Source organism: Pleurodeles waltl, chromosome 5 (genome assembly GCF_031143425.1).
Source record: "Pleurodeles waltl isolate 20211129_DDA chromosome 5, aPleWal1.hap1.20221129, whole genome shotgun sequence".
In the NCBI taxonomy this organism is placed as follows: domain Eukaryota; kingdom Metazoa; phylum Chordata; class Amphibia; order Caudata; family Salamandridae; genus Pleurodeles; species Pleurodeles waltl.
Window position 1 is genome coordinate 1,377,650,115 of NC_090444.1, and position 26,349 is coordinate 1,377,676,463.

Here is a 26,349-nt window from a genome sequence, read left to right on the forward strand (position 1 = left end):
TTACAGTTCAAACACCAACTTCAACAAAAGATGTATCTTTAAATTGCGAGTTCAGAGACCCCAAACCCCTTGCCTGTGTCTGCAAACTATGGGAAATTACACCTTAGAAGATATGTTAAGGCAATCCCCATGTTACCCTGTGGGAGAGATAGGTCTTGCAACATAGAAAAAAGGAATTAGCAGTATTTCACTATCAGGACATATAAAGCACACCAGTACATGTCCTACCTTTTAAATACACTGCACTCAGCCCATGGGACTGCCTTGGATCTACTTTAGGGGTGACATACAGGTAATAAAAGGGCAGGTTTTGGCTTGGCAAGTGGGTGCACTTGCCAGGTTGCCATGGCAGTTTACAACTGCACACACACACACACAGCAATGGCAAGCTTGAGCCATATTTACAGAGCTTCTCATGTGGGTGGCAGAGGCAGTGTTGCAGGCCCAGTAGTAGCATTTGATCACAGGCCCTGGGCACACACCGTGCACTGAACTAGGGAGTTACTAATAAATCAAATATGCCAATCATGGATACATTTTAAACAGGGAGCATATGCACTTTAGCACTGGTTAGCAGTGGTAAAATGACCAGAGTCCAAAAGCCAACAGAAACAAGTCAGAAGAAATTGTAGGAAGAAGGCAAAATGTTTTGGGAAACCCCTGCAAAACGTGCCAGGTCCAACAACCCTAAAAACAGCTTGCTGGAGACAGGGCACTGCAACAAATAATTTGTGTTGCAGGCAGCAATGCATAAAAGGAAGCCCTAACTCCGCATTGCCGCTGAGTCCCATCTATCGATGCAAAAGAGAATGAAAATCCATTGAATCAAGGTTATATTTAACTGTTTTTCTTCAATATTCAGAGCATATACACAGGAGATCTGGCAATTGGGATTCCAGTGTTTATCACAGCTCCGCAGCCTCCAGGTACTTCATGATTGATATTTCTGGTTTCCATTTTGTTTTTTAAAATTATGATTCATGCACCCCACCTATTAGAATTCTGCTGAATGTGTGGAAACGACAGAAAGTTCCTTAAATTCAAAAGTAAATTAGCTCAAATGATACAGGTACAATTTATTTAGAAAGAAAGTTGCAGAGAAGCATTTTGTTATTTCCAAATTGCAAGGTAGGGGCAGACAAAAAGTAAAAACAATGACTCAAAAAACTGTGTGAAACACAACACAACAGCGTTAGGGCCTTGGCGAAGAGGATTACTCAGTCACAAACATGATGGAAATCCCGCCCGCAGTATTAAAAGTTCCATTATCTGCTTTGGACGGGATATCCATCATGTTTGTGATGGAGTAATCCCCTCTGCCAAGGTTGTAATCAGGCCCAGCGTCATTGTAGGTTTGTTTATGACAAGGGCATTTAGAATGCATCATTTCTCTGTAATATGTGCAAATATCCCTGTATTAAAAGATTTGGAGTCATTAGTTTAAGTGGTTTTGAGGCTTCTACGTTCACTGGTGTGTTGTCTGCAAGTGCATTGCTAATACCAACAAAACAACCTTAATGATGAACCCGCACTTGGGAGGCCGCTGGTCATGAGCCAATCCCAACTTCACAATTCTGAGCCAGAAAGGAAAAGCTAACACTGTCTAAATTGTCCCTTAAAAATGCTTCTGCAGAAGTGTGTAGTATGAAACTTAATGTCTGAGCATCCACTAAATAGGCAATGATGGATCATTGGATATGTATGCCATAAAGGTGATGGGAGGAGCTGCACAGAAGACCTGCCTTAATCTAAAATCCATTTCTTACAAGTTAGTGGATTAATAGTAAAATAAAAATCAATATATATTTCAGAAATATATTACATGTGCAAACAAACACACAAATACATGAAAATACACACAAAGATATAAATACACTACATAACTTAGATTACCTCGAATTGTGACTTTTTTACTTTTAAATGGATAAAAATACAACATTTGAGATTAAAATGTATTTATAAAGTTGTAAAAATAGTGTTACTAAACTGAACTTATACGTAAAATTGTAGTGCAATTAATATGAAAAAACAGTGAAATTTACCGAAAAAAACAAAGGTTACAGGGACTGTATAGTTAGGAAATAGAATTAAAAAATACATAGAAATTCACCTAAAAAACTAAAGGTCAAAGAGACGTTATAGTTATGAAACAGAATTTAAAAAAACATAGAATTAATAATCAATTAATATGAAAAACAGTGAAATTTACCGAAAAAAACAAAGGTTACAGGGACTGTATAGTTAGGAAATAGAATTAAAAAATACATAGAAATTCACCTAAAAAACTAAAGGTTACAGGGACGTTATAGTTAGGTTCTAAATTTACGCGGCAAAACAATAGAAACTCAGCAGTTAGAGTTATTTCACATAACTATAACTCACTCCCTAAGGTAACCATAACTCGCTCCCTTGCATGCACTGCTAACTACCCTGGTATTACAACACTCATGACCACTTCTATAATGTTGTTAACAATATAAATGAAACATTAGCAAACAAATTATTGAAGAAAAAAATGTGCATGGGGGGCGCAAGTCATAGTTACCTTAGACTGCAATTTATAGTTACTTGAAATATAACTGCTGAATCTCGTGGGTTTTGCACACGTAAATTCAGAACCTAAATATAATGTCCCTGTACCCTTTAGTTTTTTTCAGTGAAAAAAAAAATATAAATATATACATATATATATATATATATATATATATATATATATATAGAGAGAGAGATATATATAGAGAGATATATATCCAAATAAACAAACACAGTCCTGGCAAAATGCCGAGGCGGATTCTTAAGCAGTCCGGTGCGGGTTCCAGGAGCCCAAAAATCTTACTTGAAGCAATTTCTCAATCCAGAAAAGGAAAACCGGACACCAAGGCCATACAGTATTACATTTATTGACGCGTTTCGGCCGTAGCCTTGCTCACAATACTATTCAAATTCATTCTAGTGACATATAAACCTTAAAATGCCAAAAAACATAGACAAAGGACTGACTTCGAAGACAGATTTCTCAGGAAAGAAAAGTATGGCAGCCATTTTGAAGTATATCTATTCACACAACAAAATGCAAAAAATTTGCCAAAAGACGACATAGTGTTTATTACAACTTTTCTTAGGGTAATAAATTCTATTCATATCAATTTATTATCCCCACTATATCAACCTTTAATAGCTAATTTATATAGAATAAATTCCTTCCACAATCTTTAGATAAAAACATTCTAGTTTTCTTGTTCCGTTAGTAGCAGAACGTCAGCTTCCCCACTATATCTCTTTCTCCACATCAACTCATCTGAAGTTACTGTATTCTCAATAAGTCACAAGTCATCTGCTCATACCTAAAGTAATTAATATTTTTACACTTATAAAACCAATTCCCAGTGTTTGGAGAAACCAACCTCTTTAAATCACTATTATCCATCTTGTCTTCGTATTTTTCCATTTTGAGAAATTGCTTCAAGTAATATATATATATATATATATAAATATATATATATATATATATATATATATATATATATATATATATTTTACCTGCAAAAAAACGAAGGTTAAAAGGAAGTCATAGTTAAGTTGATGTTTTACCACTTCAAAACCATAGAAACTCAGCAGTGACAGTTATACTTATGCTTATGTTAAGAAACTTTCACTCATTGCACAGACTGCAAAGTCTGGCACGAGTTATAGTTTCCCCAGATAAGTATAACTATGAGTATACCTATAGCTGCTATATTTCTATGGTTTTGTACGGGTAAAATGTCAATTTAACTTAAAGTCCCTGTAACCTTTGTTTTTTTCGGGGAATTTCTCAGTTTTTTTTTACATGTACTTTAATATAAACAGTGCCATGCATGGCCTTTCCTGCCTCCCTGCCATGGCCCCAGCTTGTCTGGGAGCGCAAATGACTAATGCTAAACACTTTGGGCCTCATTTACGAGGCCCTATCGGCACATGGTGCAGTGTGCCATCGCATATTTACAGGCTTTTCATGGCATTGTAAATATGTGCCTCTTTCACACATAAAACTGAGTGAAAGAGGCGTTCTATGGGTGTTGCTGTAGGTGTTCCCATGCAACACCCATGGAACGCTAAGGAACCTGATGCACTCCCAGATTTGTAAGTCTGGGAATGCATCAGATTCCTACGCTACCTCAAAGGTTGCGTTGAAGGCCTGCAGCACGGGGCTTTTAAATAAGCCCCTTTATGATTGTGCTGAGGCAGATGCTTTGTGTTGTGCAAGTGTCGTAGGTTACAGCCCATCCCCATCATTCTCACAGAGATGGGTTCATTCTGTATATACCTATTTCACCTTTGTCTCACTGTCTGGCACTAATACACAAAGACCCACTGTCAGTTACACTTAGTCATGTGACCCAGGTTACCGGCACCCAATGTTTAGGACAATAAAATGCAGACTTAATAAAAGTAACATTTTCATAATTGTGACTTAAAATACCAACTTTAAGGTTAAAAAAGGTTTGTAGACCAAACTTGTCCTTCCTACCTGCTCCCAATTGAAAATTCTCAATTATTAAATGTAATAAGGTAACCCAATGTTATACTTTGGGAGAGGCGGGCCTTGCAGAAATGAAAAACAAGTTTAAGAGTTTTTCACTATCAGATCATTTAAAAGTTAAAGGTACATGTCTAACATTTAACAAACACTGCAGCCTTCACTATGGGCTGTTTAAGACATACCCTAGGGGTAGCATACGCATTAGAAAGGAAGGCTTAAACCTGGCAAAAGGTGTATTTTTCCAGGTTAAACCTGCACACACAGGCTGCAATGTTGATCCTGGGACAGATTTAAAGGGCTACGTAAGTGGATGGCATAGTCAGTGCTGCATGTCCACTAGTAGCATTTTATTTGCAGGCTCTAGGCACATGTAGTACCATTTTACTAGGGACTTACAAGTAAATTAAATTTGCCAATTGAGCGTAATCCAAATTCACCATGTTTAGAGGAGAGAGTATAAGCACTTTACACTAGCTAGCAGTGGTGAAGTGTGCAGTCTAAGGCTAACATGAACACATTCAGAAAAAATAAGAGAAGTAAGGCCAAATGTTTGGGGGAGAAGACCACCCTAAGGCTGAAAGGTCTAACAAAAATCATAAGAAAACAAATCTTAAGCAGTATATTACCAGCACAGACACTTGTGCGTAATGAATCAGTTTCTGCCACCTGACATCTATCAATGCACAGTCCAAGCTGTCATTCCATCCTTGCTAATCAATGACAAAGCTCTGCTTACTAGAATTCTGGGCTGTAGTCTGCCTCCCACAATAGTCCTCAATGCAGCCATCTGTAGGATCACCTCTCACTAATCATTAGACCACATTACTTGTTTCCCGAATAATCTAACTTCAAATGTAGTCCTACAACACAATATTTAAAACACACTCAACTTACAAAGCTGTGTTCCCTTGCAAATAAACTTGATCTCATATCTTCTATATCCCATGCACAATACATTCTTCACAAGACCCAGAAAAATGTAACAACCGTATAAAAATCCTACTTTCTCCACCTGAACACATGTACCCTGAAATAAACTCTGATTACTTTCCAGACTCATTCCATTCCCTCTCTACAGCAGTATTGGATGGAGTGTAATACTTACGTCTTCATCTTGGTCTACATCAACATGTTCTACACCCTTCTGGTAAACTTCTCAAAGACAACTAATCCTTAACATATGCACTTTCAATGATCTACATAAATGCCCAAGCAGGTTAATTGGAGCCAGCCATTGGCTGCTGCTTTGGCTGGTATGCATTTTCTTAACTGGCGTAGTGCTCTTCTGCCAGCAGGAGCCAGGCTCAGACTATCATTCTATCTCCAATAAAGTAAACAGATTAAGGAAAATATGGTGAATTGCGTATGACAGGGGCCTTCCTGAAGAACTATGTTTTATCATATAAGTCAGTCATGGGTCATGTAGTATAATGGCATTATTTTTGGATTATGGACACTAAGTACAGCAATGAGTGAGAAATATGTGTGTCACAGATCACTTACACATGGGTTCTGGTATGTGTATAGCATATTTTGCTAGTGGTGTGGCTGAGTAGCACTCTGTTAGCCATGTCCCATTTAGGTGCAAGAAAGAGCACAAGGAAATGGTTGTCATTTGTGTTGCATTGAGAATTGTTGTTTTCTTAGACGGTTGCCTCATCTGACTTAGTGCAAGCCAGGTACTTTCTTACAAGGCTGCATTGTCTGATCTGATGCAGGCTGGAGCATGTGTAGCTGGTTGGCCGAGTGCATGGTTGAAGTGTGGACTATCTGGACAGTATTCGGGTCCAGAGTGAAGTTCTGAAAGGTGCTTCAGACTTATTGCTCTGCCTCGATGCTGCTGTATGCATGCTTGAGCATATATAGAACCATGTCTGATTAAGAAATACTTCCTGGTGGCATATATTTTCCTGACTTTCATAACTACCACTCTGCTTTGATTCTGAAACAATCTATCTATTGGATTTTAGAATGCTCTGAACAGTATCCTTCAGCAGACTTGGAGAAATGTTTTCTTTCTCCATTTACTTTTTGTGAGTATTTGAATTTCTCAAGGAAGCCTTAGACTCTACCCTTATTTTTAAACATATCTGTACACCTTTGAAGCCTTTGTTACCCTATGAACCTACTGATATAACTTATTTCCTTAATACCACAATATGGCACAAGAACATCATTATTATTATATAATAATAGACCCATTTATTGGAAAGCTTGGAGAAAAACCTATTCAAAATTGATTAATCAACTTTATTGTATTAAGTCATTTCTGACATACTCACAGGCTCAAAATATTTTTCACATTCCATCTTCCTTTTAATCTAAATGAAACATATTACAAAATATTATTACTGATGCTCATAATTGCTTCCAACCTCACGTCCAGCAGCCTCCTCTCCTCTCCGTACAACTACTAATGTTTTGGCTGTTTACCTTCTTTTACAACAACCTTCCATTGACAGACAAAAAACTGACATTGAATTAGCATGGGAACAGGAATAGGGAGTAACCTGACCTATTTCTACTTGGAGATAAATGTATACTAATTTATGAAAAACCTTCCATGCCGCTAACACAACTCAAACTCCATTTTATATTTATAACAGAGTTATCTTTTTTCCTTCCACTCTCCATCACATGTACCCAGAACTTTCTGATAGCTGTTTGTCATATCACTCAAAACCTTCAAATTTAACACACTTATTATTCACCTGTCCTCAAGTAGAGACTTCCTGGGGACAAGTTTGGACTCAGATCAATTATAGTTTAAACTCACTAGTACCTTTTTCCGTTATTAATATTTTCTTAGACAGTTTATCTATCAATTAGAAAGATGTTTGGGCACATACAAAATGTATAGATCTAGTGTTGGCAGTGGCATTCCAACAAATAATAAAGAAGTGGGAACATTTGACCCACTTATCTTATCAAACCTGGTGGTATGCAGTTTGTTACATTCACAGACTTCATACAGCATACACTCATCCTCTCTCACTTGTTTTTAAGCATTCTGCTTTATGGTCTCCCATCACAAACTTTTTGGTTTAACATGACAAATCTTCTTTCCAAAGGCAACCTCTCACAGAAGAAGTGCTTCAACTCCCTTGATTTTCTTATTTCTTACCTAGATGACTTCTATGTATTGTTAGATTGTTAGAATGCTTAATATTTGTTTTGTACTGTTATCAGACTACTTTTATTTCAGACCTTGCATATTTTTCTTCTTGTATCATCCATATTTTATGTTTACCTTTCTTCCCCCCTTGCCTCAACTGTATTTTTCATTATTGGTTTGAATGCATTACCATGCTGTACTTTGTTTATCTCTAATAAACGTGTTCTAAACTAAAAAAAAAATATCCTTTCTGTTTCTTCACCATGGAATCTATAATAACAGGTAATATATGGCAAATATTTAATCTTCTGTATTTAAAAAGAAACAAACCAAAAAACAGCCCTTTAGATGTTGTAGAAATGTATCCCCTCTTTTGAATGCAACAAGGTGATTAAAAGAACCACTGATAAAACCCATGTGCACAGTGGTGTAACATAGACCCCCGCAGCCCGTGTGTGCTGTGATGCGGGAGACGGGGGTGAGCTCTGGCGGACCCTCAGCACTGTATCTTGGTCTGAGAGCTCCTTACTGAATGACGAGGAGGGGAGGCAATCCATTCACTTTGCACGGTTGGGCCCTCAATTTCTGTTATACCACTGAATGTGCCCGGCTTGTATTGACACTTACAAGCCAAACCTTTTGGCTTTGACAAGCATTTTTTTTTATAAATGAAGCTGGTCAAGAAGAATATACTATAGGTATTTTATAGGTATGATTATGGGTAGGTTGAAAATATTAACTGCATCACAAATTGTGGCATTAGAAAACAATCTATCCGTGCTCAAGGCTCATGACAAAACTGTAGTATAATTTGTGAGGAAAACTCTGTTCTTCTATTGGCTCACTCTACTTAATCCTAGTGAATGCATGGTGTTTCAGTGCTGCAGGCTTAAAACAGGTGAGTATGAGGAACTCTTCATCAGAATGTAGACTGGAAATACTGACTTTTCATCACTTTGTTTTACCAAGATTCAGATTCTTATAGTGGTATTCCTAAATAATTAACTACTCAGAAACGAGGGAGTGGCATAAAATCACTAATCACCGAGAGACCACAATGCACGTAATGTAAGCAAGCACATAATTGTAAACAAACCACATCCACAAGACTTTAGTGCCTGTTATGTTAGAACTTTGGACCGTTTGAAAATGAGTGAAACAATGCCTTTTGATAAAGCATATAGAAAGAATCCAAGGGCCATATTTTGTAAAGAGCTGTGCAGGGATCGTTCTACTTATCACGAATTACATGTCGTGTCGCTGTGCTATTTTGATCCATTGGTTCACCGAGATGTTGGTTCTCTTTTGTGCCATTAAAACTTAATTGTCTGATTTTGTCAATATAGATAAAAAAATGAGTAAGTGCGAATGCTGCAAAAGATGGCCACTTAACTCCTGCGCTCCTGGCCGGCTCAGTGGTCAGACAACTCTGCGGCATCCTCTGACTTCGTTTCGTCAGGCGAAGCATGTGAACACACGTCAGAAGGCAAGTGCTATTGCCTCATGCCTTTTTCTTGCATTTTATTAATGCTGTTGAGGAGAATTCCTTTATTTTATTTGTTCTACATTACTATGGCTGCCATTTTGATTTCTCCTTCATTATTCTGAGGTAAAATTTTGTCACCTCAGTTATGGATACAAAAATGATTTAAGGATAACCCTCTTTGCAGGTACTCCCCTGCTCTCATTTGGACTTAACTTCAGATAATAATTTATGGGGGAATTTCTTTAATAAACTCCTGTCAAGTGATTGCTGGCATGAGGAAAACTGTTGAAGTAATGTAAAAACGACGACAAGTACATTCATGAGTTCCTTGGCAGTGGTTGATGCTTGTTTGGAGCAGTTAATTTTCTCATGCATGTTGCTGCAGAGGAATTTAAGGAGACATATTTATTTCATTGCATTCCTCTTCTTAACCTCTTTCATTTGCGTAATCCAACCTTTTCATCTGAGGAGAAAAAGTGATGTTTGAACTTGAAGGAGATATAAACACCCTCACTCCCCATGGGCAAACCTCATAAGCTGAAATATAAAACTAATTCATCTTCCCTTATTGCTAAGCCTGCTATAAGGAAACCTCATCATCAAAAGGGCATTTGCCCAAATAATCTTACAGCTATTATGGAGGGAAACTGTGAACCCAGGGAGGTCTCACCGCCACCTGCAACAGGGGTCGTATCCAAAAAGACGTCTAAGTCTGTGAAACATCCCAAAAAGGATGTAGACTCTTCTTCCAAATCTCCTTTTTTATGTAGGAGGATACAATGGAAGAAATTAGAGCTTTAAAGATATTTATTGTTGAAACAAGTGCTTCAATTCAGCGTATTGAAGAAAAATGCTCTTCTCAAATTTCAGCTATTGAGCAGCGAGTCAGGGACTTTGAAGATTCCCTGCTTAATGTGACTCATTTGCTAAAAGAAATATCACAACTTATTTGGAAAATGGGAATCGCAGGAACAATCTCTGGTTGTACTGTATACTGGGAAATTCAGAAGGTTCTAATATGATTGCCTTCCTCCAAAGTATCATTCCTACAATAGTTCACTTACAAAACCACAATCCTCTTAGCATTTAAAGAGTTCATTGTTTGGGTCCTGTTAGAAATGGGGTCTCTAGTTAGGCAAATCACACACAATCCAAATTATCCTGTGCCCACCCTGTGGTAGTTTGGCACTGAGCAGTCTGGCTTAACTTAGAAGGCAATGTGTAAAGTGTTTGTGCAACAAATCCTACAGTAACACAGCGAAAACACCACAAAAATACAGCACACAGGTTTAGAAAAATAGATAATATTAATCTTAATAAAATAAGGTCAAAGCGACAAAGATCCAATAAGCATAAGTTAAAATATCACTTTAAAAAGGTTTAAAGAGTCTCATGGTTAAATGGCTACCTATGTGGCTGGCACAATCAGTGCTTCAGACCCACTAGTAGCACTTAATTTACAGGCTCTGGGCACATGTGTTGCACTTTACTAGGGACTTATAAGTAAATCAAATATGCCAATTGGAGAACCAATATTACCATGTTTAAGGGAAAGAGCATATGTGCTTTAGCACTGATTAGCAGTGGTAAAGTGTGCAGAGTCATAAAACCAGCAAAAACAGTGTCTGAAAAGTGGAGGGAGGCAGGCAAAACGTTGGGGGATGACTACCCTAATGGTGTCAGATCTAACAGGTCCTAAGCCTACAACATCTGCAATCTCTAAGCCTGGAGGGATTATCATTCTTTTTCTACAGGTAAATTCGTAATTGTGGGTGTTCTTTTCAAATGAACTAAAAGATGAATACACAGCAACAATGATAAATGAATATATAAATATACAGTGGATGTTGAAATTTAAGCGATAAAAGAACATTATTCTGCACGGATCAATATGAAATTAGTACATCTAAATAATGCGTGTTTCAGAAAACGTTAAAAAGATCTTGTGACTTTAAGGCCACAAGATATAAGGGTGGTTGTTTTTTTAAATCTGACCAATCAAGCATCTGACCAATCAAGCACCTATGATTAAGGCTTACAGGGAAGCCGAAACGCGTCAGGAGAGAACGCTTGATTCTAGGAGAGAACACTTGACTTTGATGCTGGAAATTGATGAATAAAGTGCCTCTTAATGCTGCAAATTTGGCTAAACGGTGCATCTCTTATATTGGAGTATGTTTGGTATATGTAGCGGGGTGCTCTGTCCCCGCAGCGCTAAGGCCGCCCTGTTGGATTCTGGCTGCATGCGGAGAACTATTTGTCGGAAATATATATATATATATGTGTACACATACATATATATAAATATATATATATATTGATACATGCCTTCATAAATGTTTTAAGTTGTTATTATGTCTGATCTAACAGTAAATTTACGAGTTGTCATGGGAATGTTAACCCCTTCTGTGCCGAGGACGTAGTGGTTACGTCCTTCGGCACAGTGCTGCTGTGCCGAGGACGTAACCACTACGTCCTCGGCACACAGCCCAGAGGGAGCGCTCTCGCTCCCTCTGTGTGCTTCCCCCCACCCCCCAAAGTCAGGGATGGAAGGGGAAGCCCTTCCCCTTCCACCCCAACCCCCCCCCATAATGACGTCAGCGTGCGATCGCGCGCTGACTTCATTATGGGGATATCGCCGCACAGGAATCCATTTGCTTCCTGTGCGGCGTGGAGTGAAGAGGTGAGTTGGGGGGTTTGGGCGAAAGAGGCTTTTCCTTTCCCCCGGTGTCTCTTTGAGCATTCCTGCTGCCCGATCGCATTGCGCATATTTATGTGGGGTGGGGGTGCCCCTTTGGGCAAGGGGCGCCCCCCCAAGGGGGCAGAGAACTGTTGGCCTTTTCTGCCCCCCTTGGGGGCAGATCGGCCTATTTTTTTTAGGTCCATCTGCCCCCAAGGGGGGCAGAAGCCACTTAGGCACCAGGGATTGTGTGTGTAGTGGATGGGGGGGCGCCCCCTTGGGCAAGGGTCGCTCCCCTTTGGGGGGCATGTCTTTTAGGGCCATTTCTGCCCCCCCCTTGAGGGCAGATTGGCTACTTTTTAGCCCGATCTGCCCCCAAGGGGGGCAGAAAACACTAGATCACCAGGGTTTTTTATTTTTATGTGTATTTATGTGGGGGGGTGCCCCCTTGGGCAAGGGGCGCCCCCCCAAGGGGGCAGAGAACTGTTGGCCTTTTCTGCCCCCCTTGGGGGCAGATCAGCCTTTTTTTTTAGGTCCATCTGCCCCCAAGGGGGGCAGAAGCCACTTAGGTATCAGGGATTGTGTGTGTAGTGGATGGGGGGGCGCCCCCTTGGGCAAGGGTCGCTCCCCTTTGGGGGGCATGTCTTTTAGGGCCATTTCTGCCCCCCTTGAGGGCAGATCAGCCTATTATTTTTAGGCTGATCTGCCCCAAGGGGGGCAGAAACCACTAGACTGCCAGGATTTTTTTTTATGTGTTTATTTTTGTGGGGGGGCGTCCCCTTCGGCACGGGGCACCCCCCCAAGGGGGGCATTGACCTGTTGGCCATTTCTGCCCCCCCTGGGGGCAGATGGGCCTATTATTGTACGCCTACCTGCCCCCAAGGGGGGCAGAAGCCACTTAGACACCAGGGATAGTGTGTGTGTGTGTGTTAGGGGATGGGGGGGGGGCCTTGGGCAAGGGTCGCCCCCCACTTTGGGGGCACATGTACCCAGGCCATTTCTGCACCCCTTGGAGACAGATCAGCCTATTATTTTTAGGCTGATCTGCCCCCAAGGGGGGCAGAAACCACTTAGACACCAGGGATTTTTTTTATTTGTTTATTTTTGTGGGGGGGCGTCCCCTTGGTCACGGGGCGCCCCCCCCAAGGGGGGCATTGACCTGTTGGCCATTTCTGCAACCCCTTGGGGCAGATGGGCCTATTTTTTTAGGCCCACCTGCCCCCAAGAGGGGCAGAAGCCACTTAGACACCAGGGATAGTGTGTGTGTGTGAGTGTGTGTGTTAGTGGTTGGGGGGGGCCTTGGGCAAGGGTCGCCCCCCACTTTGGGGGCACATGTACCCAGGCCATTTCTGCACCCCTTGGAGACAGATCAGCCTATAATTTTTAGGCTGATCAGCCCCCAAGGGGGGCAGAAACCACTAGAACGCCAGGGATTATTTTTATTTGTTTATTTTTGTGGGGGGGGGCGTCCCTTTGGTCACGGGGCGCCCCCCCAAAGGGAGCATTGACCTGTTGGCCATTTCTGCACCCCCTGGGGGCAGATGGGCCTGTTTTTTTAGGCCCACCTGCCCCCAAGGGGGGCAGAAGCCACTTAGACACCAGGGATAGTGTGTGTGTGTGTGTGTGTTAGTGGATGGGGGGGGCTTGGGCAAGGGTCGCCCCCCACTTTGGGGGCACAGGTACCCAGGCCATTTCTGCACCCCTTGGAGACAGATCAACCTATTATTTTTAGGCTGATCAGCCCCCAAGGGGGGCAGAAACCACTAGAACGCCAGGGATTTTTTTTATTTGTTTTTTTTTGTGGGGGGGCGTCCCCTTGGTCACGGGGCACCCCCCCCCCCCAAGGGGGGCATTGACCTGTTGGCCATTTCTGCACCCCCTGGGGGCAGAAGGGCCTATTTTTTTAGGCCCACCTGCCCCCAAGGGGGGCAGAAGCCACTTAGACACCAGGGATAGTGTGTGTGTGTGTGTGTGTGTGTTAGTGGTTTGGGGGGCCTTGGGCAAGGGTCGCTCTCCATGGGACACACTACTAAAGGTATTTTCTGGCTTCCTTGGGGCAGACAGGCCTATTTTTTTAGTAGGCCCATCTGCCCCTATGGCAGAATCCACTTAGGCACCAATTTCTAAATGTTTGATGGTGGGGTGTTTGTCAACTGAAGAAGTCTTTGCATTTGTGATAAAAAATGTTTTCCTCCTTTTTGTTCTAGTTCAAAGTTTTTGCTTTATTTGCTGTTGCTCCTTGCGGTTTTGCCGGTGGTTGACCTGCAGTTTGCACAGTTGCATGTTTTAGGTAAGTAAAAACAATTTACTCCAAAGGAGTAATGTTGCCATGCATGAATGACATGTTTGTAGGGGGTGTACTAAATGCAGGATTGTTTGTGAAATTGTCCTTAGGTTTGTGCACAATGATGTTTGTTTTGTCTTATTTCTAATTTGCCTTTCTTTCTTTATTTTTAGTGGGATATCATTGGTGATTGCTGTGTAGTTGCTGGTGAATCAAGCTTTTTCAGGCAAGTGAGCGGTATAGTTTTTGAGTTTATAACTCTTACTAACAAAGCTACACTTTGTTACTTGTCTTACACAGTGCTGGTTGTTGGTGGTGAATTTGTCCAGTTAATTTTAGCAGGAGAGATCATGGCTAGCCGCAGGATGACCGCTCAGCAGGTGGTTGGTATGCTTTTTGAGTCACAGTCTGATCATGACTATGAGACGGACTCTGCATCTGAGGCAGAGGAGGAAGTCAGAGATTCTGGCAGTGATGTTTCTGTTGGAGGGGAATCTTCTGAGGATGAAGCCACACTCAGTGCAGATGAAGGGCCTGTTTTAGAGGAGGACATTGATGTGCCAATAGTGCAGCAACCTGGGGCTGAAAGGTTTCCCGTTATAAGACCTGATGTCTGGGTTGCCCCAAACATGGAGCAGCCAGAGTTGCCTGCCTTTACTGGTCTCCCGGGGTGTAACGCCAATACAGAGAACTTTATGCCTATCAATTTCTTTGAGTTATTCATGGATGATATGTTTTTGGAAGAGATTGTTGAGCAGACTAATTTGTATGCGGAGCAGCATTTGAGGGACAACGCTGCTAGACTTAGGCCACACTCTAGAGCTGCCCAGTGGATTCCCACAAATTTGGAGGAGATAAAAAAGTTTTTGGGTTTGACTTTTTTGATGGGGTTGATAAGGAAGCCGTCACTGGCTTCTTATTGGTCTACTAGTCCCTTGATGGCAACAGCTATATTTCCAGCGACCATGAGTCGTAATCGGTATTTGCTTCTTCTTAGGATGCTGCATTTTGTTGACAATGCATTAGCCTTGCCCCGAGATCACCCAGATTCTGACCGTCTTTTTAAGATTAGGCCTGTCCTTGATCATTTTGTAGATCGGTTTTCGGAGGTCTATGTTCCAGGCAAAGAGTTAAGTGTGGACGAGTCTTTGGTCCTCTTCAAGGGTCGTTTGTTTTTTAGGCAGTACATTCCTAGCAAAAGGGCACGATATGGAATTAAATTGTATATGCTGTCTGAAAGTAGGACAGGATATGTGTATAGTTTCCGTGTGTACACTGGTAGGGATTCCAATATTGACCCCCCTGGTTGTCCTCCCACTTTTGGAGTTACTGAGAAAATTGTGTGGGATCTTGGTAGACGACTGTTCAACAAAGGTCACCATTTGTATGTAGATAACTTCTACACTGGTGTGCAATTGTTTAAGGAATTGTTTAGAGTGGACACAGTTGCTTGTGGCACAATCCATTCTAACCGGACAGGCTATCCAAGGGAGCTTGTCTGTAAAAAACTTGAGAGGGGACAGTGCTGTGCCTTGCGGAACGAGGAGCTGCTAGCTTTGAAATTTTCAGACAAGAGGGATGTCTACATGCTAAGTACCATCCATGATGAGAGTACTTCCCCTGTGACTGTTTGGGGCCAGGTTGCTGAAGTGCGTAAACCTGTGTGCATTTTAGATTATAATAAGCACATGGGAGGTGTAGATAGAGTTGACCAGAGGTTGGAACCTTATACTGCTATTCGTAAGTCTTACGTTTGGTATAAGAAGTTAGCACTTCACCTCTTCCACTTAGCAACCTTCAATGCTTTTATTGTGTTTAGGGATAGGTCTCCAGAGTCAAAGATGACAGTTGTGAAATTTCAGGAGTCAGTGATAGAGAGCCTTATTGTGGTGGAACAGGCCAGAGTTCCTAGAGAAGCAGTGGTGGAGGATGTGGCTAGACTGAAAGATCGCCACTTTGCTGAGCACATTTCTCCCACACCCAAAAAAGACCTTCCAGCTAAGAAATGTAGAGTGTGTTTTCGAAGAGGTATATGGAGGGAGACTCGAATGTACTGCCCAGATTGTCCTTCAAAGCCTGGGCTGTGTGTCGATGCTTGTTTTAAGAATTACCACACCCAGAAGAATTTCTGGGAACAACCATGAGTGTAAACTCATGTCTGTTTTGTATTTTCATGTGTTTAGTTTCATGGTTAGCATTTCTGTCATGTTCTTAGTTAGAGCTTTTGTGTTTGTAGTTTTGTAATTCTTTCTACTTAGTTAGGGGTTCCTCTGTTTAAAAAAAAAAAAAAAATGATGCATTTGTGTGTGGAGTGGGGCTTGGCTGAGAGTGTACATATTGACTTGCTGTTGGCTTCTGCAACACACTGCCAGCCAAACACCAGTCCACACACTCCCATCAGCTGGTATGATTGTTGTATCAGGCATGTGGGCGTATGTAAGTGATGGGCCCTTGAGTGGCGCTGTCTGTCGATGTGAGTGTTGTAATGTGCTGGGCCCGTGGCTGGCGGTGTGAATGGCCTTGTGTGTGTCATGTATGAAAGTTGTGTGAATGGACTGTAAAGCGGTTGGTGCCTTGTCGCGGCTTTACAGCTCACGAGCTGTGAGTCATTGGTTCAGTTTTTTGCCTTTCAGTTACTAACAGTGCATTTCATTTTTGTGAAAGCTCTAGTTAGTAAAATTTGATCCACTGAACCATCACTCACCCTCGTGCCAAATCCAACCAGTATGTGTGGTAAAAATGACAAAACCTGCTCCGCTGTAATCAGGCGTCGCAGCACACCTGTGACACGCTAGGTGCCTCAGGTGGGACCCCGATGATGAAGCATGCCACCAACTTGGTTGGTGGGTGAGGGGTCTTTTTCACATAACCTAAGTGTGTTTCTTTTCAAAATGTTAGTGTTTGGCACATCACGGACGTATGTGGGCACATCAAAACGATATATTACAAAACTACCTGTGTTTGGGGGGGAGAGGGCACCTAAGTTTTTGGTCCTGTGTGCGGCTTTCATCTAGGGAAACCTACCAAACCCAGAAATTTTTTAAAACTAGACACCCCAAGGAGTCCAGGGAGGTGTGGCTTGCGTGGATCCCCCAACATTTTCTTACCCAGACTCCTCTGTAAACCTCAAAATGTGCTTAAAAAAGCATATTTTCCTGACTTTTCTTCGTAGGATCACCACTCCAGCACAAAATTCCTACTCCTCAGTGTTCCCCTCAGTCTCCCAAGTAAAATGACACCTCACTTATGTGGGTCCCCAAAGCAGAGTCAGTCTAAAGATGTATAAAAGAATATGTCCTTATAAACTCGCTGTGCTATCCCCTCTATCTCTACAAGTTTTGGGCCTTATTCTGTTGCAGGCACCTGGCCCACCCACACAAGTGAGGTATCATTTTTATCGGGAGACTTGGGGGGACCCTGGGTGGAAGGAAATTTGTGGCTCCACTCAGATTCCAGAACTTTCTGCCACAGAAATGTGAGGAAAATGTGTTTTTTTAGCCACATTTTGAGGTTAGCAAAGGATTCTGGGTAACAGAACCTGGTCCGATCCACACAAGTCACCCCATCTTGGATTGCCCTGGGTCTCTAGTTTTCAGAAATGCACAGGTTTGATAGGTTTCCCTAGGTGCCGGCTGAGCTAGAGGCCAAAATCTACAGGTAGGCACTGTTTTTTAATGAAAAAATGTGATGTGTCCACGTTGTGTTTTGGGGCGTCTCCTGTCGCGGGCGCTAGGCCTACCCACACAAGTGAGGTATCATTTTTATCGGGAGACGTGGGGGAACGCTGGGTGGAAGGAAATTTGTGGCTCCTCTCCGATTCCAGAACTTTCTGCCACAGAAATGTTAGGAACATGTGTTTTTTTAGCCAAATTTTGAGGTTTACAAAGGAATCTGGGTAACAGAACCTGGTCCGAGCCACACAAGTCACCCCATCTTGGATTCCCCTAGGTCTCTAGTTTTCAGAAATGCACAGGTTTGGTAGGTTTCCCTAGGTGGCGGCTGAGCTACAGGCCAAAATCTACAGGTAGGCACTTTGCAAAAAACACCTCTGTTTTCCTTCAAAAATGTGGATGTGTCCACGTTGCGCTTTGGGCCGTTTTCTGTCGCGGGCGCTAGGCCTACCCACACAAGTGATGTATCATTTTTATCGGGAGACGTGGGGGAACGCTGGGTGGAAGGAAATTTGTGGCTCCTCTCAGATTCCAGAACTTTCTGCCACAGAAATGTTAGGAACATGTGTTTTTTTAGCCAAATTTTGAGGTTTGCAAAGGATTCTGGGTAACAGAACCTGGTCCGAGCCACACAAGTCACCCCATCTTGGATTCCCCTAGGTCTCTAGTGTTCAGAAATGCACAGGTTTGGTAGGTTTCCCTAGGTGGCGGCTGAGCTACAGGCCAAAATCTACAGGTAGGCACTTTGCAAAAAACACCTCTGTTTTCCTTCACAAATTTGGATGTGTCCACGTTGCGCTTTGGGGCGTTTCCTGTCGCAGGCGCTAGGCCTACAAACACAAGTGAGGTATCATTTTTATCGGGAGACGTGGGGGAACGCTGGGTGGAAGGAAATTGGTGGCTCCTCTCAGATTCCAGAACTTTCTGCCACAGAAATGTGAGGAAGATGTGTTTTTTTAGCCAAATTTTGAGGTTTGCAAAGGATTCTGGGTAACAGAACCTGGTCCGAGCCACACAAGTCACCCCATCTTGGATTCCCCTAGGTCTCTAGTTTTCAGGAATGCACAGGTTTGGTAGGTTTCCCTAGGTGGCGGCTGAGCTACAGGCCAGAATCTACAGGTAGGCACTTTGCAAAAAACACCTCTGTTTTCCTTCAAAAATTGGATGTGTCCACGTTGCGCTTTGGGCCGTTTTCTGTCGCGGGCGCTAGGCCTACCCACACAAGTGATGTATCATTTTTATCGGGAGATGTGGGGGAACGCTGGGTGGAAGGAAATTTGTGGCTCCTCTCAGATTCCAGAACTTTCTGCCACAGAAATGTTAGGAACATGTGTTTTTTTAGCCAAATTTTGAGGTTTGCAAAGGATTCTGGGTAACAGAACCTGGTCCGAGCCACACAAGTCACCCCATCTTGGATTCCCCTAGGTCTCTAGTTTTCAGAAATGCACAGGTTTGGTAGGTTTCCCTAGGTGGCGGCTGAGCTACAGGCCAAAACCTACAGGTAGGCACTTTGCAAAAAACACCTCTGTTTTCCTTCACAAATTTGGATGTGTCCACCTTGCGCTTTGGGGCGTTTCCTGTCGCAGGCGCTAGGCCTACCCACACAAGTGAGGTATCATTTTTATCGGGAGACGTGGGGGAACGCTGGGTGGAAGGAAATTGGTGGCTCCTCTCAGATTCCAGAACTTTCTGCCACAGAAATGTGAGGAACATGTGTTTTTTTAGCCAAATTTTGAGGTTTGCAAAGGATTCTGGGTAACAGAACCTGGTCCGAGCCACACAAGTCACCCCATCTTGGATTCCCCTAGGTCTCTAGTTTTCAGGAATGCACAGGTTTGGTAGGTTTCCCTAGGTGGCGGCTGAGCTACAGGCCAAAATCTACAGGTAGGCACTTTGCAAAAAACACCTCTGTTTTCCTTCAAAAATTTGGATGTGTCCACGTTGCGCTTTGGGGCGTTACCTGTCGTGGGCGCTAGGCCTACCCACACAAGTGAGGTATCATTTTGTATCGGTAGACGTGGGGGAACGCTGGGTGGAAGGAAATTTGTGGCTCCTCTCAGATTCCAGAACTTTCTGCCACAGAAATGTGAGGAACATGTGTTTTTTTAGCCAAATTTTGAGGTTTGCAAAGGATTCTGGGTAACAGAACCTGGTCCGAGCCACACAAGTCACCCCATCTTGCATTCCCCTAGGTCTCTAGTTTTCAGAAATGCACAGGTTTGGTAGGTTTCCCTAGGTGGCGGCTGAGCTACAGGCCAAAATCTACAGGTAGGCACTTTGCAAAAAACACCTCTGTTTTCCTTCACAAATTTGGATGTGTCCACGTTGCGCTTTGGGGCGTTTTCTGTCGCGGGCGCAAGGCCTACCCACACAAGTGAGGTATCATTTTTATCGGAAGATGTGGGGGAACGCTGGGTGGAAGGAAATTTGTGGCTCCTCTCAGATTGCAGAACGTTCTGCCACAGAAATATGAGGAACATGTGTTTTTTTAGCCAAATTTTGAGGTTTGCAAAGGATTCTGTGTAACAGAACCTGGTCCGAGCCACACAAGTCACCCCATCCTGGATTCCCCTAGGTCTCTAGTTTTCAGAAATGCACAGGTGTGGTAGGTTTCCCTAGGTGGCGGCTGAGCTACAGACCAAAATCTACAGGTAGGCACTTTGCAAAAAACACCTCTGTTTTCCTTCACAAATTTGGATGTGTCCACGTTGCGCTTTGGGGCGTTTCCTGTCGCGGGCGCTAGGCCTACCCACACAAGTGAGGTATCATTTTGTATCGGGAGACGTGGGGGAACGCTGGGTGGAAGGAAATTTGTGGCTCCTCAGATTGCAGAACGTTCTGCCACAGAAATGTGAGGAACATGTGTTTTTTTAGCCAAATTTTGAGGTTTGCAAAGGATTCTGGGTAACAGAACCTGGTCCGAGCCACACAAGTCACCTCATCTTGGATTCCCCTAGGTCTCTAGTTTTCAGAAATGCACAGGTTTGGTAGGTTTCCCTAGGTGGCGGCTGAGCTACAGGCCAAAATCTACAGGTAGGCACTTTGCAAAAAACACCTCTGTTTTCCTTCACAAATTTGGATGTGTCCACGGTGCGCTTTGGGGCGTTTCCTGTCGCAGGCGCTAGGCCTACCCACACAAGTGAGGTATCATTTTTATCGGGAGACATGGGGGAACGCTGGGTGGAAGGAAATTAGTGGCTCCTCTCAGATTCCAGAACTTTCTGCCACAGAAATGTGAGGAACATGTGTTCTTTTAGCCAAATTTTGAGGTTTGCAAAGGATTCTGGGTAACAGAACCTGGTCCGAGCCACACAAGTCACCCCATCTTGGATTCCCCTAGGTCTCTAGTTTTCAGGAATGCACAGGTTTGGTAGGTTTCCCTAGGTGGCGGCTGAGCTACAGGCCAGAATCTACAGGTAGGCACTTTGCAAAAAACACCTCTGTTTTCCTTCAAAAATTTGGATGTGTCCACATTGCGCTTTGGGCCGTTTTCTGTCGCGGGCGCTAGGCCTACCCACACAAGTGATGTATCATTTTTATCGGGAGATGTGGGGGAACGCTGGGTGGAAGGAAATTTGTGGCTCCTCTCAGATTCCAAAACTTTCTGCCACAGAAATGTTAGGAACATGTGTTTTTTTAGCCAAATTTTGAGGTTTGCAAAGGATTCTGGGTAACAGAACCTGGTCCGAGCCACACAAGTCACCCCATCTTGGATTCCCCTAGGTCTCTAGTTTTCAGGAATGCACAGGTTTGGTAGGTTTCCCTAGGTGGCGGCTGAGCTACAGGCCAAAATCTACAGGTAGGCACTTTGCAAAAAACACCTCTGTTTTCCTTCAAAAATTTGGATGTGTCCACGTTGCGCTTTGGGGCGTTACCTGTTGCGGGCACTAGGCCTACCCACACAAGTGAGGTATCATTTTGTATCGGGAGACGTGGGGGAACGCTGGGTGGAAGGAAATTTGTGGCTCCTCTCAGATTCCAGAACTTTCTGCCACAGAAATGTGAGGAACATGTGTTTTTTTAGCCAAATTTTGATGTTTGCAAAGGATTCTGGGTAACAGAACCTGGTCCGAGCCACACAAGTCACCCCATCTTGCATTCCCCTAGGTCTCTAGTTTTCAGAAATGCACAGGTTTGGTAGGTTTCCCTAGGTGGCGGCTGAGCTACAGGCCAAAATCTACAGGTAGGCACTTTGCAAAAAACACCTCTGTTTTCCTTCACAAATTTGGATGTGTCCACGTTGCGCTTTGGGGCGTTTTCTGTCGCGGGCGCAAGGCCTACCCACACAAGTGAGGTATCATTTTTATCGGGAGATGTGGGGGAACGCTGGGTGGAAGGAAATTTGTGGCTCCTCTCAGATTGCAGAACGTTCTGCCACAGAAATATGAGGAACATGTGTTTTTTTAGCCAAATTTTGAGGTTTGCAAAGGATTCTGTGTAACAGAACCTGGTCCGAGCCACACAAGTCACCCCATCCTGGATTCCCCTAGGTCTCTAGTTTTCAGAAATGCACAGGTGTGGTAGGTTTCCCTAGGTGGCGGCTGCGCTACAGACCAAAATCTACAGGTAGGCACTTTGCATAAAACACCTCTGTTTTCCTTCACAAATTTGGATGTGTCCACGTTGCGCTTTGGGGCGTTTCCTGTCGCGGGCGCTAGGCCTACCCACACAAGTGAGGTATCATTTTGTATCGGGAGACGTGGGGGAACGCTGGGTGGAAGGAAATTTGTGGCTCCTCTCAGATTGCAGAACGTTCTGCCACAGAAATGTGAGGAACATGTGTTTTTTTAGCCAAATTTTGAGGTTTGCAAAGGATTCTGGGTAACAGAACCTGGTCCGAGCCACACAAGTCACCCCATCTTGGATTCCCCTAGGTCTCTAGTTTTCAGAAATGCACAGGTTTGGTAGGTTTCCCTAGGTGGCGGCTGAGCTACAGGCCAAAATCTACAGGTAGGCACTTTGCAAAAAACACCTCTGTTTTCCTTCACAAATTTGGATGTGTCCACGTTGCGCTTTGGGGCGTTTCCTGTCGCAGGCGCTAGGCCTACCCACACAAGTGAGGTATCATTTTTATCGGGAGACGTGGGGGAACGCTGGGTGGAAGGAAATTGGTGGCTCCTCTCAGATTCCAGAACTTTCTGCCACAGAAATGTGAGGAACATGTGTTTTTTTAGCCAAATTTTGAGGTTTGCAAAGGATTCTGGGTAACAGAACCTGGTCCGAGCCACACAAGTCACCCCATCTTGGATTCCCCTAGGTCTCTAGTGTTCAGAAATGCACAGGTTTGGTAGGTTTCCCTAGGTGGCGGCTGAGCTACAGGCCAAAATCTACAGGTAGGCACTTTGCAAAAAACACCTCTGTTTTCCTTCACAAATTTGGATGTGTCCACGTTGCGCTTTGGGGCGTTTCCTGTCGCAGGCGCTAGGCCTACAAACACAAGTGAGGTATCATTTTTATCGGGAGACGTGGGGGAACGCTGGGTGGAAGGAAATTGGTGGCTCCTCTCAGATTCCAGAACTTTCTGCCACAGAAATGTGAGGAAGATGTGTTTTTTTAGCCAAATTTTGAGGTTTGCAAAGGATTCTGGGTAACAGAACCTGGTCCGAGCCACACAAGTCACCCCATCTTGGATTCCCCTAGGTCTCTAGTTTTCAGGAATGCACAGGTTTGGTAGGTTTCCCTAGGTGGCGGCTGAGCTACAGGCCAGAATCTACAGGTAGGCACTTTGCAAAAAACACCTCTGTTTTCCTTCAAAAATTGGATGTGTCCACGTTGCGCTTTGGGCCGTTTTCTGTCGCGGGCGCTAGGCCTACCCACACAAGTGATGTATCATTTTTATCGGGAGATGTGGGGGAACGCTGGGTGGAAGGAAATTTGTGGCTCCTCTCAGATTCCAGAACTTTCTGCCACAGAAATGTTAGGAACATGTGTTTTTTTAGCCAAATTTTGAGGTTTGCAAAGGATTCTGGGTAACAGAACCTGGTCCGAGCCACACAAGTCACCCCATCTTGGATTCCCCTAGGTCTCTAGTTTTCAGAAATGCACAGGTTTGGTAGGTTTCCCTAGGTGGCGGCTGAGCTACAGGCCAAAATCTACAGGTAGGCACTTTGCAAAAAACACCTCTGTTTTCCTTCACAAATTTGGATGTGTCCACCTTGCGCTTTGGGGCGTTTCCTGTCGCAGGCGCTAGGCCTACCCACACAAGTGAGGTATCATTTTTATCGGGAGACGTGGGGGAACGCTGGGTGGAAGGAAATTGGTGGCTCCTCTCAGATTCCAGAACTTTCTGCCACAGAAATGTGAGGAACATGTGTTTTTTTAGCCAAATTTTGAGGTTTGCAAAGGATTCTGGGTAACAGAACCTGGTCCGAGACACACAAGTCACCCCATCTTGGATTCCCCTAGGTCTCTAGTTTTCAGGAATGCACAGGTTTGGTAGGTTTCCCTAGGTGGCGGCTGAGCTACAGGCCAAAATCTACAGGTAGGCACTTTGCAAAAAACACCTCTGTTTTCCTTCAAAAATTTGGATGTGTCCACGTTGCGCTTTGGGGCGTTACCTGTCGTGGGCGCTAGGCCTACCCACACAAGTGAGGTATCATTTTGTATCGGTAGACGTGGGGGAACGCTGGGTGGAAGGAAATTTGTGGCTCCTCTCAGATTCCAGAACTTTCTGCCACAGAAATGTGAGGAACATGTGTTTTTTTAGCCAAATTTTGAGGTTTGCAAAGGATTCTGGGTAACAGAACCTGGTCCGAGCCACACAAGTCACCCCATCTTGCATTCCCCTAGGTCTCTAGTTTTCAGAAATGCACAGGTTTGGTAGGTTTCCCTAGGTGGCGGCTGAGCTACAGGCCAAAATCTACAGGTAGGCACTTTGCAAAAAACACCTCTGTTTTCCTTCACAAATTTGGATGTGTCCACGTTGCGCTTTGGGGCGTTTTCTGTCGCGGGCGCAAGGCCTACCCACACAAGTGAGGTATCATTTTTATCTGAAGATGTGGGGGAACGCTGGGTGGAAGGAAATTTGTGGCTCCTCTCAGATTGCAGAACGGTCTGCCACAGAAATATGAGGAACATGTGTTTTTTTAGCCAAATTTTGAGGTTTGCAAAGGATTCTGTGTAACAGAACCTGGTCCGAGCCACACAAGTCACCCCATCCTGGATTCCCCTAGGTCTCTAGTTTTCAGAAATGCACAGGTGTGGTAGGTTTCCCTAGGTGGCGGCTGAGCTACAGACCAAAATCTACAGGTAGGCACTTTGCAAAAAACACCTCTGTTTTCCTTCACAAATTTGGATGTGTCCACGTTGCGCTTTGGGGCGTTTCCTGTCGCGGGCGCTAGGCCTACCCACACAAGTGAGGTATCATTTTGTATCGGGAGACGTGGGGGAACGCTGGGTGGAAGGAAATTTGTGGCTCCTCAGATTGCAGAACGTTCTGCCACAGAAATGTGAGGAACATGTGTTTTTTTAGCCAAATTTTGAGGTTTGCAAAGGATTCTGGGTAACAGAACCTGGTCCGAGCCACACAAGTCACCTCATCTTGGATTCCCCTAGGTCTCTAGTTTTCAGAAATGCACAGGTTTGGTAGGTTTCCCTAGGTGGCGGCTGAGCTACAGGCCAAAATCTACAGGTAGGCACTTTGCAAAAAACACCTCTGTTTTCCTTCACAAATTTGGATGTGTCCACGTTGCGCTTTGGGGCGTTTCCTGTCGCAGGCGCTAGGCCTACCCACACAAGTGAGGTATCATTTTTATCGGGAGACATGGGGGAACGCTGGGTGGAAGGAAATTAGTGGCTCCTCTCAGATTCCAGAACTTTCTGCCACAGAAATGTGAGGAACATGTGTTCTTTTAGCCAAATTTTGAGGTTTGCAAAGGATTCTGGGTAACAGAACCTGGTCCGAGCCACACAAGTCACCCCATCTTGGATTCCCCTAGGTCTCTAGTTTTCAGGAATGCACAGGTTTGGTAGGTTTCCCTAGGTGGCGGCTGAGCTACAGGCCAGAATCTACAGGTAGGCACTTTGCAAAAAACACCTCTGTTTTCCTTCAAAAATTTGGATGTGTCCACATTGCGCTTTGGGCCGTTTTCTGTCGCGGGCGCTAGGCCTACCCACACAAGTGATGTATCATTTTTATCGGGAGATGTGGGGGAACGCTGGGTGGAAGGAAATTTGTGGCTCCTCTCAGATTCCAAAACTTTCTGCCACAGAAATGTTAGGAACATGTGTTTTTTTAGCCAAATTTTGAGGTTTGCAAAGGATTCTGGGTAACAGAACCTGGTCCGAGCCACACAAGTCACCCCATCTTGGATTCCCCTAGGTCTCTAGTTTTCAGGAATGCACAGGTTTGGTAGGTTTCCCTAGGTGGCGGCTGAGCTACAGGCCAAAATCTACAGGTAGGCACTTTGCAAAAAACACCTCTGTTTTCCTTCAAAAATTTGGATGTGTCCACGTTGCGCTTTGGGGCGTTACCTGTTGCGGGCGCTAGGCCTACCCACACAAGTGAGGTATCATTTTGTATCGGGAGACGTGGGGGAACGCTGGGTGGAAGGAAATTTGTGGCTCCTCTCAGATTCCAGAACTTTCTGCCA